Raw genomic sequence first — 16,444 nt, forward strand, 5'->3', positions numbered from 1 at the left:
ATCCTCCTATACAGATATCTTCTCATTATCTCCTTTGCCCATATTTTTATTGGGTTGCCTTTTTTTTCTTATCCATATACAGAAGGTTTACTATGATGTAGGAACTAATTCTTGCTATGTATGCAGCAAATATTTACTTCCATTAAATTGTTTGTCTTTTAATTTTACCCATGGTGTTTTGTAGTCCTGACATCATGTAATCAAATAATCTATCAATACGGCTTTTGCCTTTCTGTGTCTTCTGATAATAATAATAGACTCATCCAGGTTCTTAATGTGAACTTAATTAATATCTGTGAATGGTATGAGGAGTGATAGTCAAAATAAATTTTGGGAAATTGTTCCTAGTAGAAATATTACCATGACTATTAGCCTCCTACACTAACCCCCAGCTTCCTTGAGTGAACATAAGCTATGGGGAAGTGTTTTACAGGAAACCTTCAGAAGAGAAAAAAAAGGAGGCCACCAGAACTGGTTAGAACCAGCTAAATCTAAGAAGGCAGAAGACTTGACCTCCAGTAGACCTTGAGCCTCATTATATGCTCACCAGAGCCTAGCCAGAGCCTAGCCAGTTTGACACATAAAATTAATCATCACATGCCTCATTCTTTAAGTCATGGTCCTTTGTGTCAGTCAGTCCAACGGGGACTGCTTCCTCCTGCTTCTCCAGAAAGCATGTATGGACCACCCCAGATTCCTTCCAACCAAAGGTTTTCCCCTGGCCTATAAGAAATACCCATCCATCCAAATGTTTGCCTCCTCTGTCCTCCCACGTACTTTTTAACTCCACGATCCCTTTACCCTGACAGAGCAGGTGTGCTTCTGGGCCGACTCAGCTTTCAGTCAGACTTGCTATTGAACTAGAGATGATTTTTTTCAATCTCTTCTCAAAATTAATTTTTAATTATTGCTCATTTTTAGTTTAGGAAATACTATTACTTAAGTAATTATTTTCTTACCCAGATGGAAGAATTACAGAATAATGATTTGTACAACAGTGTTTTCATAAACAAAATGGATTTAAACAAAAAACAAAAAAAAGGCTGTTGGTTTACTGCTGTTTTGCCAGTTCCCAGAACTGTGCCTTGCATGTAATAGAGGCTCAGTAAGCATTTATTGAATGAATCTGTTAATGTAGTAAATTAGTCACATTTTCATTTAGATCATTCTCGCATTCTAAAATAAATTCTAATCACTCAGGATGCACTACTTTTTCAGAATACATCTACATTAAATCTACTTACTGAGTGACTGATTCTTCCCTGCTCCATTTGGGATTGGGCCTGTTCCTTTTCTTGTGCTGTCCTTGTCCTGGATGGTATCAGAGTTAAGTTGGGTTTATAAAATGAATCAGATAGATTTCCACTTCATTCTGTGCTCTGGAAAGGCTTGAATCGGATGGGACACATCTGCTCCTTGACTACTTGGGGGAACTGATTGTACAATATTTGGGCCATGTACCTTTTTTGTAGGTATTTCTTTTCTTTGTTTTTTTGTTGTTGTTGTTGTTGTTGTTGTTGTTGTTTTGTTCTTTTTTTTTTTTTCTTTTTTCAGTTTTTTATTTTTGCTAGGTATTTCTTTGACAACCAGTCCATTTCTTTTGCAGTTGTGGGTCTGGTCAGGTTTTCTGCTTCTTATGGATTCAATTTTTTTAATTTAGGTAGTCTTCAATGATTGTTTATTTTGTTAAATATATTGGTATACATTATATATTATAGTCTTCGAAATTTCCTCTTTGTGAGTATTATGTCTCTTTTTTATCCCAATGTTAATTTTATCTTTTCCTTTCTCTTGACTAAACTTCCCAAAAGTTTATCTAATTGCTTGTTCTTGTCAAGAACCTATTCTTCTTTTCTATTTTTCCTTAATTTTAGGCTTGCCATGTTTAGCTAATAAAAATATAGACTGAAAGCATGTACCCTCATTAGTTTCCCATTTTATCTTTATTATTTTTTCCTTGTACTTTCTTTGGCTTTGTTTTGTTTTGTTTTGTTTAGCTTCTTGGGTTAAAAGCCTAGGCATTTATTTTCAGTCTTTCTTGTTTTCTAAAAAGCACATTTAAAGCTACAGATTTTCTTCTTTCATCGCATTCCACGGGCTTTTGTTCAATTCTAAATAATTTGCAACTTATACTTTGACAAAATTATTTAAATGTCTCTTCTTATTTTTAATTGTTAAGTATGGGGGCGGTGGGGAAGGGTATAGCTCAGGGGTAGAAAGAGTGCTTAGAATGCAAGAGGTCCTGGCTTCAATCCCCACTACCTCCATTATAAGTAAATTAATTTAAAAAATAAATAAATATATATGTACGTAGAGAGCTTTGGGGATGGTTCTTTTTAGCCTCAGTTTCTAATTGTATTATTTTATAATCATTGCTGGTGGCCTGAAATCTGTTGAGCACTTTTTCACTCTCAGGTACCTGCTCCCCAAAATTTTTGGTGCTGTGGTACATACAGAAAACTATATTTGTGCCTCTAATTGGGGTAAACTAAAAGGAACTTAGATACCCAGATAAGGATGCCAGTGGGAGTCGGGCCACAGTCCCCAAAAGCCTCTGGCCTATCCTTGGTCCCACTCAGTCACCCACGGTATACAGTTTGAGAAACATGCTGTTTTCATGAATGTTTTATGTGTATTTGAAAAGAATGCTCTTTCTCTTCTTGCTGATACAAGCATATATGCATGTATGTTTGCATACATGTTCAAGATTTCAGTTATCTGATTCAAATTCTCTATAGTGACTTATCTTGGTCCGTTTTCTTAGCGATCACATACTCCTCTTTTCCAGCTAGTGGTAAACACCATGCTACATTTGGTGCTCATCATTCCATGCATTTGATTATGCTTTAAGTACTACGCATGTACCCTGAATCATATATAATACTCTTTTGCCTGTTTTATACTTTGTATAAACGATATCTTACTGAATATCTCTTTTCAGCAACTTGCTTTTTTCATTCAATACATTTGCAAAAGCCATTGCTATATGAAATGTGTAGCTCAAGTTAATCGTAATCGAATCAGATTCTTTTGTAGGGGTCTCTTTGTTAATAGAATCCAGTTTAACTGCTCATTTTCCTACTGACGTATGTTTGTAATTTTTGTGCTTTTATACTATGCTGCTCGGAACATTCTCATCCAAGACTTACTATGGCAGGAGTTTCTCTAAAGTATTGACCTCCAAGCGGAATCGTTGGCCCTAGATTATGTGCATTCATAACTTCTAAACATTACCAGACTGTTCTCCAAAGTGGACATACCAATATACATTCCTTCCAGGGGTACATAATAAGTCCTATGGCTCCACGTTCTCGCCAATGAATGGTATCTTCACATTTATTTATTTATTTATTTGCCAACTGGCTAAAACATTGAATCACTTTGTTTTTCTTTGGGTTTTTATATTCGTAGCAAGGTTCACCATACTGTTATTTCTCATTTGGTTTTTCTTTTCTGTGAATTTTTTATTTTTTGTATTTTTTTTCTAATGGGTTATTTGTATTTTATTGATTTTAGGAGTTCTTCATGTAATCTGGATACTAATCTTTGTGTAATATTTCATATGTTACAAGTATCTTCTTTCAGATTATAACTTCTTGTTACATTCCATTTTTATGATGTCTTTAAATAAGCAGACATTTGTATCTTTTTTTTTAATTTTAATGTTGAAATTATCAATTCTTTTCCTTTTTGGTTTGGGTTTTTGACTTCCTTTTGCCCTAAAAGGCAAGACCATAAAAAATATTTCCAATTTTTTCTTCTAAAAATTATTTTTCACATTGGGTCCTTATCTGGAATTCATTTTTGTTACATGATATGAGTTAGGAATCCTAAATATGTATAATGGGCATCATCTGCCAGCATCACTGATAGAATAGTTCATTCTTTCCCTATAGATCTCAAGTGTCAGTTTTATACAAATCATGTTTTCATAGATGGATGGGGCTGTTTCTGAGGTCTCTGTTCTGTTCCTAATTGTTCGTTTGTCCATCCATGCACTAATATCACACTGATTTAATGACTTCATATTAAAGGTGGAAGTCTGGTAGGAAAAGTTCCCCCATCTTTTTCTTCTGTTTGATTGGTCCTAAAAGACTCCTAGATTAAAAATTACTGTCTCTTAAAACTATGAAGATAACATTGCACTGATATTTTAAAACAGTGTTGCCAATGAGAAGTCTGATGTTAATCTGATGCTCCTTCCTTTGTAGGCATTCTATTTGTCTTCCCTGGAAAATTAAAACATTTTTCTCTTTATCTTTTCTATTCACAAACTCCACACTATTTGTGGAGATTTTGTAGGGACCTTTCGATCTGAGGACACAGCTTTCTCTGAATGATATATTTAAAACGTTCTGCCTTTCTTCTTTACTGTGTATTCTCTCTTTCTGGAACTCTTATTAAAGTTAGAATTCTGGACCTATCTTCCACACCTTTTGATTTTTCTTTCATACATCCCATCTCTCCCATTTAGGCTCTGCTCTGGGAGAATTTTTTAGCTCTGTCTCCCAGTTCATTAATTTGTTCTTCAACAAATTAATTTAGCATTTTAATTACTTCAACAATCAATTGAAATTCCACAATCTCTAGTTTATTCTTATTTATAATGTGTGTTAAGCTTTCACATTCCTTTGATGATACAAGTCATACTTATTTCAAAGCCCTAATCTTCTTGCGCTATTAACTCTGTTGTCTCAGATGGAAGTTTTATCATCTGTTGGATTTCTTATCTCTCTTTCACGGTGGCATTCTTTAAAGTTTGGCTGTCTCCTCTCTCCAGCAAGACATCTGAGCAAGACATTGTGTTCTTGCAAAGTTCAGAGACGTGCAGTGGCAACACACTCAGTTGTCAGATTTTATTTGAGGAGCTGTTCTTTCCCACGCAGATATACAAAACCTTTTCATTTTTACTTCCTTTTTGAACCTCAGGTGTCTGCACCGCAGCACTGCCATGAAGGTGACTTCTGTCTAGTGACAGAGCTCCCACAACAGCCAGGAAGCATTTTCCTTCCTGCACTGAGATGGCTCTGCCCACTACCTGTTCCTGTGGAATTCCTCAGACCTAAGAAAACCATCACTGGGGAGCATTTCTCCACCATATATAAATAACCAGTTTCCAGCAGCCTTGAGGACAAGGAGAGGGAGTAATTCTTGAGCCACACAAATTCAAACTTAGTCCATCTATCCCGCCCTCTTTTGCCCTTGAAGATGGTTCAAAACAACATAAAAGAGGAATTTAAAGTAGGATTGTTTGTTTATGTTACCCACCTAGGCCTCGCACTTGTGCACTGAAAACTAAACTCTCACTAACGCTCTGTGGTCCAGAGAGAGCCCAGGGCCCCACAGTTTTAAAAACAGCAAATATTTTCCCACTCCTTTAATATCTAAAAGGACAGTATATGAAAAGACTGTTTCTTTCTCCTTATAATTGAATCCTTGCCTCAGCTGTAACTGCTTATTAAGGCCTCTTCAGCTCCTGGCCCCTGTGCCCATGCCAAGGTCCTCTTACAGCCTCTGAGTGGCTTTTCCAAGGTCTTTTTCCCCAGCCACAGCTCTTAACAGCCAACTGCGCCACCATAAAAAGCTACCTGGTCCAATATAAGCCTATACAAACTGCCAAGATCAAAATGTCCTGCATATTCAAGAAAAAGAGCCCAGGGTCAAGGCCAATCCCTACCACGCTGCAAACCTTGATCACTCCGTGTGTCTCCATTTGCTCCTCTCTGCCTTTTCTCCTTATTTGTTACATGTCAGTTTTCCGGCCAATGCATCAAAAATGGGAACGTTGAAGGGGCACCCGATAAAAAGCAATGTTCCTTCTTTTATGAGTTCAAAACAAATTAAGAAATGAGATAGAGGAATAAGAGAAGAAAAGCAAATGATAACTTAATTCCTGAGAAAGCTGGGTTGCGGGGCTCAGTTTACTATGGGAGTCAGGAGAGTTTCCCAACAAGCAAGCCTCAGGATGAGATCCAGCAACTCGATCTGATCCAAAGTAGACTTGCCTCGCTGTGGGTAGGAGAGTCAGCCTGCTCCTGGCGCCGACCTCACGCTGGCTGGATTTCAAAGAGGAAAGTGGATGGGAATGAGCTGAGCGTGTCCATTTTATTTCCCCCCAAATCTGCCAATTAAATCATGCCCTCTTTCAGTTCAAGGCAGAGTTAAGAAAGGGCAGAAAAAAGCAAGGTGTTAACAGTAATGCAACTCCCTTCACCTGGAACTTAAATTTTTTTTAAACTAGTAAAATATATGTATGTATTACTTAGATAATTAAATAATTTGATTTTGTTTTTTTAAACCAAATGGTAGAAGCTGCTTCCTGGTGAGACGGGGGTGCTACGGTTACAATCTGGAAGTCTAAAGATAAGATTTCGCAGGCATTATCAATTAGCATTAGGAGACGACGCCCTACTCTTTCAAAGAGTTCTCCATATGTCTTTATGAAAACACTTAAGTTCACACATTTATTAACCATGCACTTAAAAACATGATTCATATCGCTTTGCAGCCTTTGGGCTAGGATCAAGTGTAGTATCTGTTCTTATCAGTTTAATATCTGCTATGTCCTCTTTCCAAAGACAATATATTAAATGGATTTTTGGAGCAGGGAGTTGGAATAGGAGCTTGCTCTGTCCACTGCACACACTGACCTGGTACTGCCGTACCTCCAGGAGCAGTTCCTCTCCTGGGGCGGAGGGGTAGGAGGGCATGAGTCACAATTTGGAGCAAGATTTAAATACGAGTTTTCCTCAGTTACAGAGACAAATGTTTTTTGCCTTCTCAGCTGTCCTTCTATTGCCCTTGTGTTCTTTCTTTTTGTCTCCACCACGTGAGTCACTCCCCACTTCCAGGCTTGAAGGAAATGGCCACACCACAAGGTGTGAAATTAATTTCCTGAATGGTCACAGAGTGGCCAGATGATGCCGCCTGGGAGTTCAGAAGCTTTAGCTTCATGTAGGGTGAACGTTGGCCAAGGGAAAGGGAACCAGGATGAAACAGGCAGACAGATGCTTTCCTTTCTCTTCATCTTGGAATTCTCTGAGATGTAGCTTTTTTGTGCAACCCTTCCTCAGAATCCCTGAGTACTGAACAAATACCCCTAATGAGAGACCTGCTATTCAAACACTACTTTGGAGGGAGGATATAGCTTAATGGTAGAGTGCACGCTAAGCATGGACAAGATCCTGGGTTCAATCCTCAGTACCAGCATTTTAAATAAATAAACCTAATTACTACCACCAACCCCCCCAAAAAAAGGTTAAAAAAAAAAAAAACGCAAAGCCTACTTTGCACCCTCCCTTCGCCTGTTCCTCACTCTCACCATCTGAAACTACTCGGGCTCTTTGGGGTCATCTTGCCCGTACTCGAAGGCCACCTGCGGAGTCCATGCATCCAGTCTCCCACAAATCCAGCACTTACCGAGTGTTTCTTAAGGAAGCAATGAGATTACATCACACATTACCTAGGAAACCCTTTTAAATATTCTTTAAGTTTTCCCTCAAAAGTTCTACAGCTTAGCACTCATCCATCTCTACATCCTCTCTTCTTCAATCTTCTAATAAAATTTTCTTCCTTATTCTGTGGTGGATGGAAAAGTTCAGTCTCCTCTCAGCACTTCAGTTCTCCTCACTGCCAATCGCCCTGCTTATTTCAACAGAGACCCTCTAGTGAGCTGAGCACACAAGGCACTCATTCTCTCTGGTGGGCAGGAAGGCAGGTATGGCCAGTACATCATTTTAATATGTGTTTCCTGTGTCACACAGGCATAAAACAAAATTCCAAGCAGGAAGGAAGTGGAGGGAAGAAGAAGCTACATCAAGGTGGCGCAAGCATGGGGTCCAGGTGGGCATGAGTTTGTAGTGATGTCTGGTGGAGGGATAGTTCCAGACCAGGAGTGTGGCCCTGGAGACAGGAGCAGACACAGCATAAAACTGGGTTCAAATGAGGCCACATCACCCATGCAAGAGGAAGCCAGGAGATAAGAAAGGCTTTTCAGAAATACTGGGCATAGGAGTTCAGTTTAATACTCATATCTTACACTCAATATGCATTCCATAAGTTTATTGCTGGGATCAGAACTGATCCTGGTGAACTCTAATTCAAAAGGACACATGCACCCCAATGTTCACAGCAGCACTATTTACAATAGCCAAACATGGAAACAACCCAAATGTCCATTGATAGACGACTGGATAAAGAAGTTGTGGTGTGTATATATGTATATGTGTGTGTGTGTGTGTATATATATATATAATAGAATACAACTCAGCCACAAAAAAGAATGAAATAATGCCATTTGCAGCAACATGTGTGGACCTAGAGATTGTCATTCTGAGTGGAGTAAGCCAGAAAGAGAAAAAAAATACCATATGATATCACTTACAGGTGGACTCTGAAAAAGAGACACAAATGAACTTATTTACAAAACAGAAACAGACTCACAGATATAGAAAGCAAACTTATGGTTACCAGCAGGGGAAGGGGGTGAGAAGGGATCAATTGGGAGTTCAAGATTTGCAGATACTAAGTACTATATATAAAATAAACAACAAGTTTCTACTTTATAGCACAGAGAGGTATATTCAATATCTTGTAGCAACTTATAATGAAAAAGAATATGAAAAGGAATCTATGTCTGTACATGTATGACTAAAACATTATGCTGTATACCAGAAATTGACACAACATTGTGAACTGACTATACTTCAGTCCAAAAAAAAAAAAAAAAGAAGAAGAAGAACAAGAAGAAGAAGTGACCCTGGTGGCAATGAGACCGATTCTGAAAATGGACAAACAGATCACCTGCCTAGAGCCGAGGGTTGAGGAACCAGGAAATCAAGCAGCTCCCTACTCTTAATATTGTCCCCTCATGCTTAAGAATAATACATTTTCCTTATGTATTAGTTTTCTATTGCTGCTGTAACAAATTACTACAAACTTGGTGGCCTGAAACAACACAAACTTGGTATCTTGCAATGCTGTGACCTGGACGTCTGATGTGAGTCTCACTGGCTGACACCAAGGTGTTGACAGGGTAAAATCTTTTTCCTTGCCTTTCTCAGCTTCCAGAGCCTGATTAATTTGATTAATTAAGACATATTGTGCTGTGTAGGGGAGGGTACAGCTCAGTGGTAGAGCACATGATTAGCATGCACGAGGTCTTGGGTTCAATCCCCAGTACCTCCATTAAAATAAATAAATAAATAAATAAATAAATAAATAAATAAATAAATAAATAAATAAATCTAATTACCACTCCCCTCCCCCACCCACCCCCACAAAAAAAGACATATTGTGCTTAGGAGAGAGGCCCTGGCCCTAGGAAGCAGGTCTAACACACCAGCCCTGAAGAAAACATGCATATTATCCCCAGCATGGACTGTGTTACATCAGATTATTAAGTAGTGTTACGACACGCCCTTGGCTTTGAATTGTTCTCAGTGCTCCTCAAGTAAAGAATAATGTGTAGTCAATATTCACTCCACTCAGAACAGAACAGCACAAGTACAATGCTCTAGTTGCTAAATCTGAATGGAAGAATGTACTTCTATGAATATACTATGCAAATTGGAGAGACAGCAAGAAGTATGGGAATAGGTGTGGAGGGAGATCAGTGAACAGGGCAGCAGAGGACATATTTTGAAAAGTTGCCACGTGTGTGTATAAATTGGCTTCCTCCCATTGGGCGTGTGATATGGTGATTGATAATAAGATGTATTTGGTCTTCATCTCCTTTTCTGGCACAGAACTCTTAAAACCCTTGAAATTTCCTAAATGGTAAGCAACGAAGGTGTCTTTTTTTTACGTTAATGAGATGACTTTTCGAAAGTACCTGAGGGGTGGGGGTTGGTTGCCAGAGGAGCCAACTGTGTGATTAGAGGGTTGGAACTTTAGTCCCACCCCGAGACTTGCTGGGAGACGAGAGGGTCCCACTAACCATCCCTACCAGGCTGAATCAGTCACCAGTGGCCAATGATTTAGTCAGTCATGCCTACGTGGCGAAGTTTCCATAAAAACCCAAAGGGATGGGATTTGGAGATCTTCTGCATTGGTGAACACATGGGGACTTGGGAAGAGTAAGTAACATACTGGGAGAGGGCAGACCTTTCCCCAGACCTTGCCCAAGGCACCGCTTCCATCTGGCTGTTTCCGAGTTACATCCTTTTACAATAAACAGGCAATGTAGCAAGTAAGTTGCTTCCCTGAGTTCGGTGAGCTGCTCGAGCAAATTAATGGAAGCCAGGGCAGGGTCATTGGAACCTCCAATCCACAGCCAATTGGTTCAAAACAGGTGATAACCTGGACTTGTGACTGGGTTCTGAAGTTAGGTTGGGGTAGGGGATGGGGAAGGGGGCAGTCTTGTGGACTGAGCCCTCAACCTACAGAATCTGATGCTATCTCTGGGTAGACAGTGTTAGAACTGAGTTGAAGTATAGGAACCCAACTGGTGTCAGAGCATGCTTGGTGGTGGGGAACCATTCCCGCCCCCAACACGTCAAAATTGACCCCAGAACCTTTTAGGCAAAATATTGCCTTGCACTCCTAGTGACATTAGCTGGCACCTCATAGCATGTCCATTAGCCACCATTTTCACACGTAATAATAATAAATTTTAAATGCACTTTCAGATACATTATTTCAGTTGATTATGAAGACAACCTCAGCCTTGTAAGGAGAGGTTGTTAGTTTCCCTCATAAGCTTAGAGAGGTTGGCTAGGCATCCTACAGAAGAATAATGACCCAGCCAAAAAGTTTGTCATGACCTTGCTGATGGAGACACTGGAGTCATCCCACTGAAGAATACTGTCAACTAACCAGACCCACACCTCCCACCCACCCCCACTCCCACCTCAGCTCTGGGTGTATCCCATCTGAAAAGCAATCGGCCTTTCCAAGACCAAAACCCTGGGACTAAAATGACAGGCTGAAATGAAGATACAGGACTTCATTGTTCTTTACAGAATTACCTTCAAAACAGGAACTCAAAAGCAGATAAATGAGAAAACTTCCCGAGCTGCTCCTTAATCACCCAAGGAAATGACTTTTTAATGAGACCCCTCACTAAATAAACAAATTAGCAAACATCACTCGGCTACTGTTACCTACCTACACTTCCCCCAAGGTAAGCTGGGCCCTCGTCCCAGGTAAATGATGTAGGGGGTTCTGGGTTCAATCCCCAGGAGGTAGGAAACCAACACAAACAAGCATAGCAAATACAAAGCTTTTGAGCAGCTCCTTCTTTCCTACTTTAAAATAAGGTGGCTTTTGAGAAACACCCAACTCTATTTGGAGTTAAAAAGCAAAAGGAGTTTCAGAGGCAAGATCGAATTAAAAGTCCTTCCTATCTCAAGTCAATCAAGCAAGCAAGCAAGCAAGCAGTCATCCAGTCTCTTTCCTTGGGCCTTCCATGGTTCTCCCACCATAAAATGGCCTTCATCCCTTAAGAAGGGGCTTCCTAACCTTAAAATACCTGGTGGTAGGTGTAGCCTGCCTCCCCAAAGTGTCTACTAATCATAACTAAGTAGCATCCCGTTTGTCTTCTTCTCAAAGCAACTTCAGAAAGTGATGCTGTTCTTTCCATCGTGACTGAGGAGAGGCTGAGGTGCAGAGATTTTCCTGTAGTCATTCCGGGCTTTGTTTTTGTGTCTAATGAAACAATTATGAAAGATTTAGGGATATCATTTTTCCATAAACGGCAAGATATCGCTGGCCAGAAATATTTAATCACTCTACCGTCTTTCAATTGGGCAGAAAGTGAAAGAGAAGGATTTGGGATCGCGTGTCACACTGAGCGAGCTGGCCTCGTTCTCACTGAGATGATTTACAAGAATAACAGGATGGCCTCTGAAGCCAGGCTGAGAGTCAGCAGGACCCAAATTTGAGCCCTTTTTTTTTTTTTTTTCAGCTGCTTAATGTAACCTTGAGCAATAGCTCCCAGGCTTCGTTTCCTCATCGATATAACTACTTCTCAGAATTTCCATCAGAGTTAAAAGAAATAATGTAGATAAGTGACTCAGCACACACTGGGTGCTCCGTAAATGTTGGCCACTGTTGTTATTTATTTAACTGCAGAGAGAAAACATCTGCTTATCAGACTAGTGGGGGGTTTTCCTGTGGGCAGACTGTAGCAAAATGCAGCCCAGGGCACTTCAGAGAGGTGTAAACCAAAACCTAGTATTTGGAATCATTTTTTATAGTTCTTCTCACTATAAACTGGGGATAATCATATGTGACTATTAAAACTAAGTTGGTAGAAAAAAGCATGGAAGTTTGCAACAGATGGTCCAGGCTACAACCTAATATTTATTCAGTTGCTTGAATTCTACTGTATTTTTTCCAAAAGAATGGAAAGAGTGGTAAGACATAATTAATGAGCTAGAGTTTCCAGGTAGTATATTTGACATAGATCAGTGGTAGAGTATATGCTTGGCAAACACAAGGTCCTGGGTTCAGTCCCCAGTGTCTCTGTTAAGGGATACATTAAAAAAAAAATTCCAGGTAATACTGGACACATCTGCCCTTCCACGTGCAGGGGGAGAAAGGCTGACGGCCACTGCCTTGAGGGACCTTGAAATTTGTAATTGCATTAAAACTTCTAATTCCTTGTTCAAGCCAGATTTAGAAGGAACTTTAGAATTGCCAACCCATATTTAAGGAAACAGATTGGAAATATTTGGTTAGCATATCTAGCTCAGAGGAAGGCTATGTCTTTTTTTTTTTTTTTTTTTGGCTATATTATCCTATTTTTATAACCCCTGTAAATAATAAACATCTTCTAATCCAAGAAGTGTAAAATTACCTGTGCAACCTCAAGATGAAAAGTTTACTACAAAGAGATGTCTGTTACTCAGTGTTATTACATGAAGCATAGAGGAAGTTAATAAAATAGATTTGTTTTCCTTTTTAGAAATGTTCAGCGCATCAATTATCTCGTAAGTTACTCCAAGTTATCTCTGCAAGTTACCCCTAGATATATTTTAAAAATATTATTTTCAGTTGCTATCCAGTAAAGGATACATTTCAAATGTATCTTGATTAGCCAGTCACATGTAACAAAAGTTCCTTTCCTTGAAAATATCTGCAGGAGTTCTGAAAACATAGTAACTTCACTTTACTGTAACACTGATACTCTTTTTCTGTTCCAGCTTTTGCCTGCTTCTTTTTAAGACACAAAGAGTACCCATCTTCTCAATCTCCACAGCTTTCAGGCCACTTGACAAGGGCAGAATGCAAATTACTCAGTAACTACATATTTAAATAACCACGGTATAATTGGAGTTGAGCAGAGGTGTCCTGGCGGAAAAAACAAAACCAACCACCCTGTGCAAGATGTGTACTCTCCTCATTCAAAGTCCCCCCCCCCCCCCACTATCTGTCCCCACCTGCCAAGCCAATTTTATCTCTTCGTAGGTCCCGGAACACCCCTCTCCCTGAACCTGTCTCTTGCACAGCTCCCAATCAGAATCAGTTCCTTGCTCAAAAATCCTCAAGGATTTCCGTATCAGTTAAGATTTGCATTTGGCAGCTAGTAACAGAGCCCAGAAATAATAGTGGCTTAAACAAGATAGAAGTTTATTTTTCTTTTCTTTAAAGGAATTCTGGAGATAAAGTGATGCAGAGCTCATACAGCATCGCCTCTAGTCCCTGTATCTTTCTGCTCCACAATGCACCTTCTATCCTCAGGAACAAAGGATGCCTCCTCAAATTGCATCCATCTTATCCACCTTCTAGGCAGCCAGAAGGGGACAGACAGGCAGCTGTCAAACTTCTTTTCAAACACCTTCAGGGCCTAACACAGCCCGGCATACATCATGAGCTCTCTTTCAATAACTGCCAGGTCCCTAAATTAATACAGCAGCAATACTGAAATAAGGTGATTTCTCATTTACAAAACTTTAGTCAATTTTAACAGTATACCCAGGGCACCAGATTAGAAACTATAAGGTATAATTTGAAACTCTTCTATGACCCCTGCTTTCAAATAGCTCTATAATTGACTGGCCACAGTACCTGAAACTCCAAGAGAGATTTATTCTGTTAAGAGGCTATTTTTCCAGTAAAAGGTACTGTATTACACTGAGGGGGTGGGGAGACTTCAACTAAGTACAAGGCAACTTATTACAAATGAAAACTTAAGGCGGCCACGAAAAATACTCAGCACTATCAAGCAGCATAGAAGAGCCAAGATCAGGAGACATTTCAAGAGGGATAGAAGTCTATGAACATCTTTTGGTAAATTTTGTGAGTTGAGCGATTTGTGAGTGCCACAGAATAAATAACTCGAGGAGAGGGAGAAAGGCTGCCCAGGGCTGGTCAGAGAAGTTGCCTGCTGGCTGCGCTGATGGGCCCGGGTTCCCTGTGTGCCACAGGGAGGAGTGGGGGCCTTAGAAAAGAGGACCAAAAAGTACAGGTGAAAACCATCTCCTGCACAATGCGGACCGAGGAGAGGGCGGGTGTCATACAGGAAGTGCTGAAGCTGGAGAACCTAGGAGCTCTGGGTTCCAGTCCTGCCTCAGCCACCTGCTGGCTGGGTAATCTTGGGCCATGGACAGCCTCTCTGGACCTCAGTCTTCTCGAAAGAGAGGTTTGAGCTAGATGGCTTTAGGTCCCCTATGGGCATTAAAATGATCATCACTGGATACTAACATTTCACGTTAGTATGACAATGATGTAATAAGTGTAGTCATTGCCTACAAACATTGATTGGTTTATCAGATCCTTATTCTTAAATGTGCCTCTAATTTGGGGTTTTTGTTCTCCATATCCTTCATTATTTCTCTTATTTTCACACTTTGCCCTTTTCCTCTGTGCACTTGAAGACCTCAAGTTTTTTCCTCACTGTTACTTTGAGTTCTCCACAAAGTAAATTTCTTAACAATAATAAAAAAAAAAAAGAAGAAGAAGAAGAAAATATGAGCATGAGTACCTCAGGAGTGAGAGCGGGTTAGACCTGGGAAGGCAGCAAAGGGGGGCCATTGTGTGGAAGCCATGTGCCAAACCAGAGGCATCTCTGCAGCTCTGCTCCCGGGGGCCAGAGACACTACCGTAGACGTGAGCGTAGGACTTACTCTAGCCAGTACGGGAAGGCACAGCAGAGGCTGTGGCATATTCCAGAGCAAAAATATAATAATAAGACAGCAAACACACACATAGCTATTATTCTTAGGGAGGTCTTGTTATAAGTTATTCACACACACATTAATTTTATTTTTTCCCCAGAGAAAGGTGTTCTTGAGATTCTTAAGAGAGAGGAAAAGCAAGAAACAGAATTAAGGTACATCACACACTTGGCCCAGGGCCCAGCAGGTAGTAGGCCCTCATCATTGTGGTTGTTACTGTAGACACACAAAAGGTCTCCTGTAGACTTTCCCCTTTCTCCTCCCATGTAAGCACCCTCCACAGTCTAGAGCATCTAGTCGGCCATTCACCAAATCTCACATTCCCACAGTTGCACAAATCCATCAGAAGACGCTAATGGGATTCCCATCTCTTCTCAGGTATATAACCCCAATGCGGGGCCCCAGGGCTTCACAGCCAGTAGAGGATATGCTAGAGATAAGGGTTTTGTTCCCTCCTTCTCACTTTCCATCAGCGGTTCTCTCTTTTGAGCCAAGATTTGTTTTATTTTATTTTACTGGCAGAGAGGAGGAAGGGAGGCGGAGGGCAGAAGAGAGAAAGGAAACAAAGAAGATAAGATGCAGGAGGTATGTCAGGTCTGGGTTTTGGCGGGGGCTGATATTTAGCGCTTTTGTGTTTGGGAAATATGAAAGACTGAGACTGAAGACTGAAACAGAAACAACTGGGATTGGGGCTGGGAATGACAGTCACTTAGATCAGCTCCAGAAGAATCTGAATTGATAGCTGAGATGAATAAACTGTGAGCAATCAATTTGCAACACATGTAAAAGCTTAAGGGATAGACCAACTCTAGGTCATTATACCAGTTTAGCCAGCAGAGGTCTCTCTTTTACTAACCTTCAATTGGGGGAAAAAAAAAAAAAAAAAGAACCAAAATCCCTGTGAGTTGTCCACTTTTACTATTCCTCTTTTGAAGTCTCTTTCCACAACCAAATATGTAAATAATGAATCGTTTGAACAAAGTATTTGTGAACACTTAATCCAGGTGCTCAGTAAAAATGAAAGGCTAAAATGCCGAGCTAAGCAGGGAGGGTGTATCTCAAGTGGTAGAGTGCTTAGCATGCATGAGGTTCTGGGTTCAGTTCCCAGTATCTGCTTCTAAAAATAAATAAATAAACAAACCTAATTACCTCCCTCTCCCCCACAAAAAGTAAAATAAGTAAGTTTTAAAAAAAAATTAAATGCCTAGCTTTTCAAAGAAAATGATTTCATATTCACCCCTAAGCTGTTTACTCGCTTAGAAGATTCACACCAACTATACTGGCAAAGGGCAAAACGCGAACTGGCCCCTGAAACAACCCAAGCA

At 40.1% G+C, this 16,444-nt stretch overlaps 1 protein-coding gene and 1 non-coding gene across 2 annotated transcripts in view; one reads left to right on the top strand and one right to left on the bottom strand.

The window, feature by feature from the left end:
* Positions 1 to 16,444, bottom strand: part of APOLD1 (apolipoprotein L domain containing 1) — a 39,306-nt gene that overhangs the window by 14,819 nt on the left and 8,043 nt on the right. The gene's annotated exons all lie outside the window — the stretch shown is intronic.
* LOC116661381 lies at positions 6,497 to 6,687 on the top strand. The gene has a single exon (XR_004317275.1). It is a non-coding gene; the product is annotated as a U2 spliceosomal RNA (small nuclear RNA).

Source organism: Camelus ferus, chromosome 34 (genome assembly GCF_009834535.1).
Source record: "Camelus ferus isolate YT-003-E chromosome 34, BCGSAC_Cfer_1.0, whole genome shotgun sequence".
NCBI lineage: Eukaryota > Metazoa > Chordata > Mammalia > Artiodactyla > Camelidae > Camelus > Camelus ferus.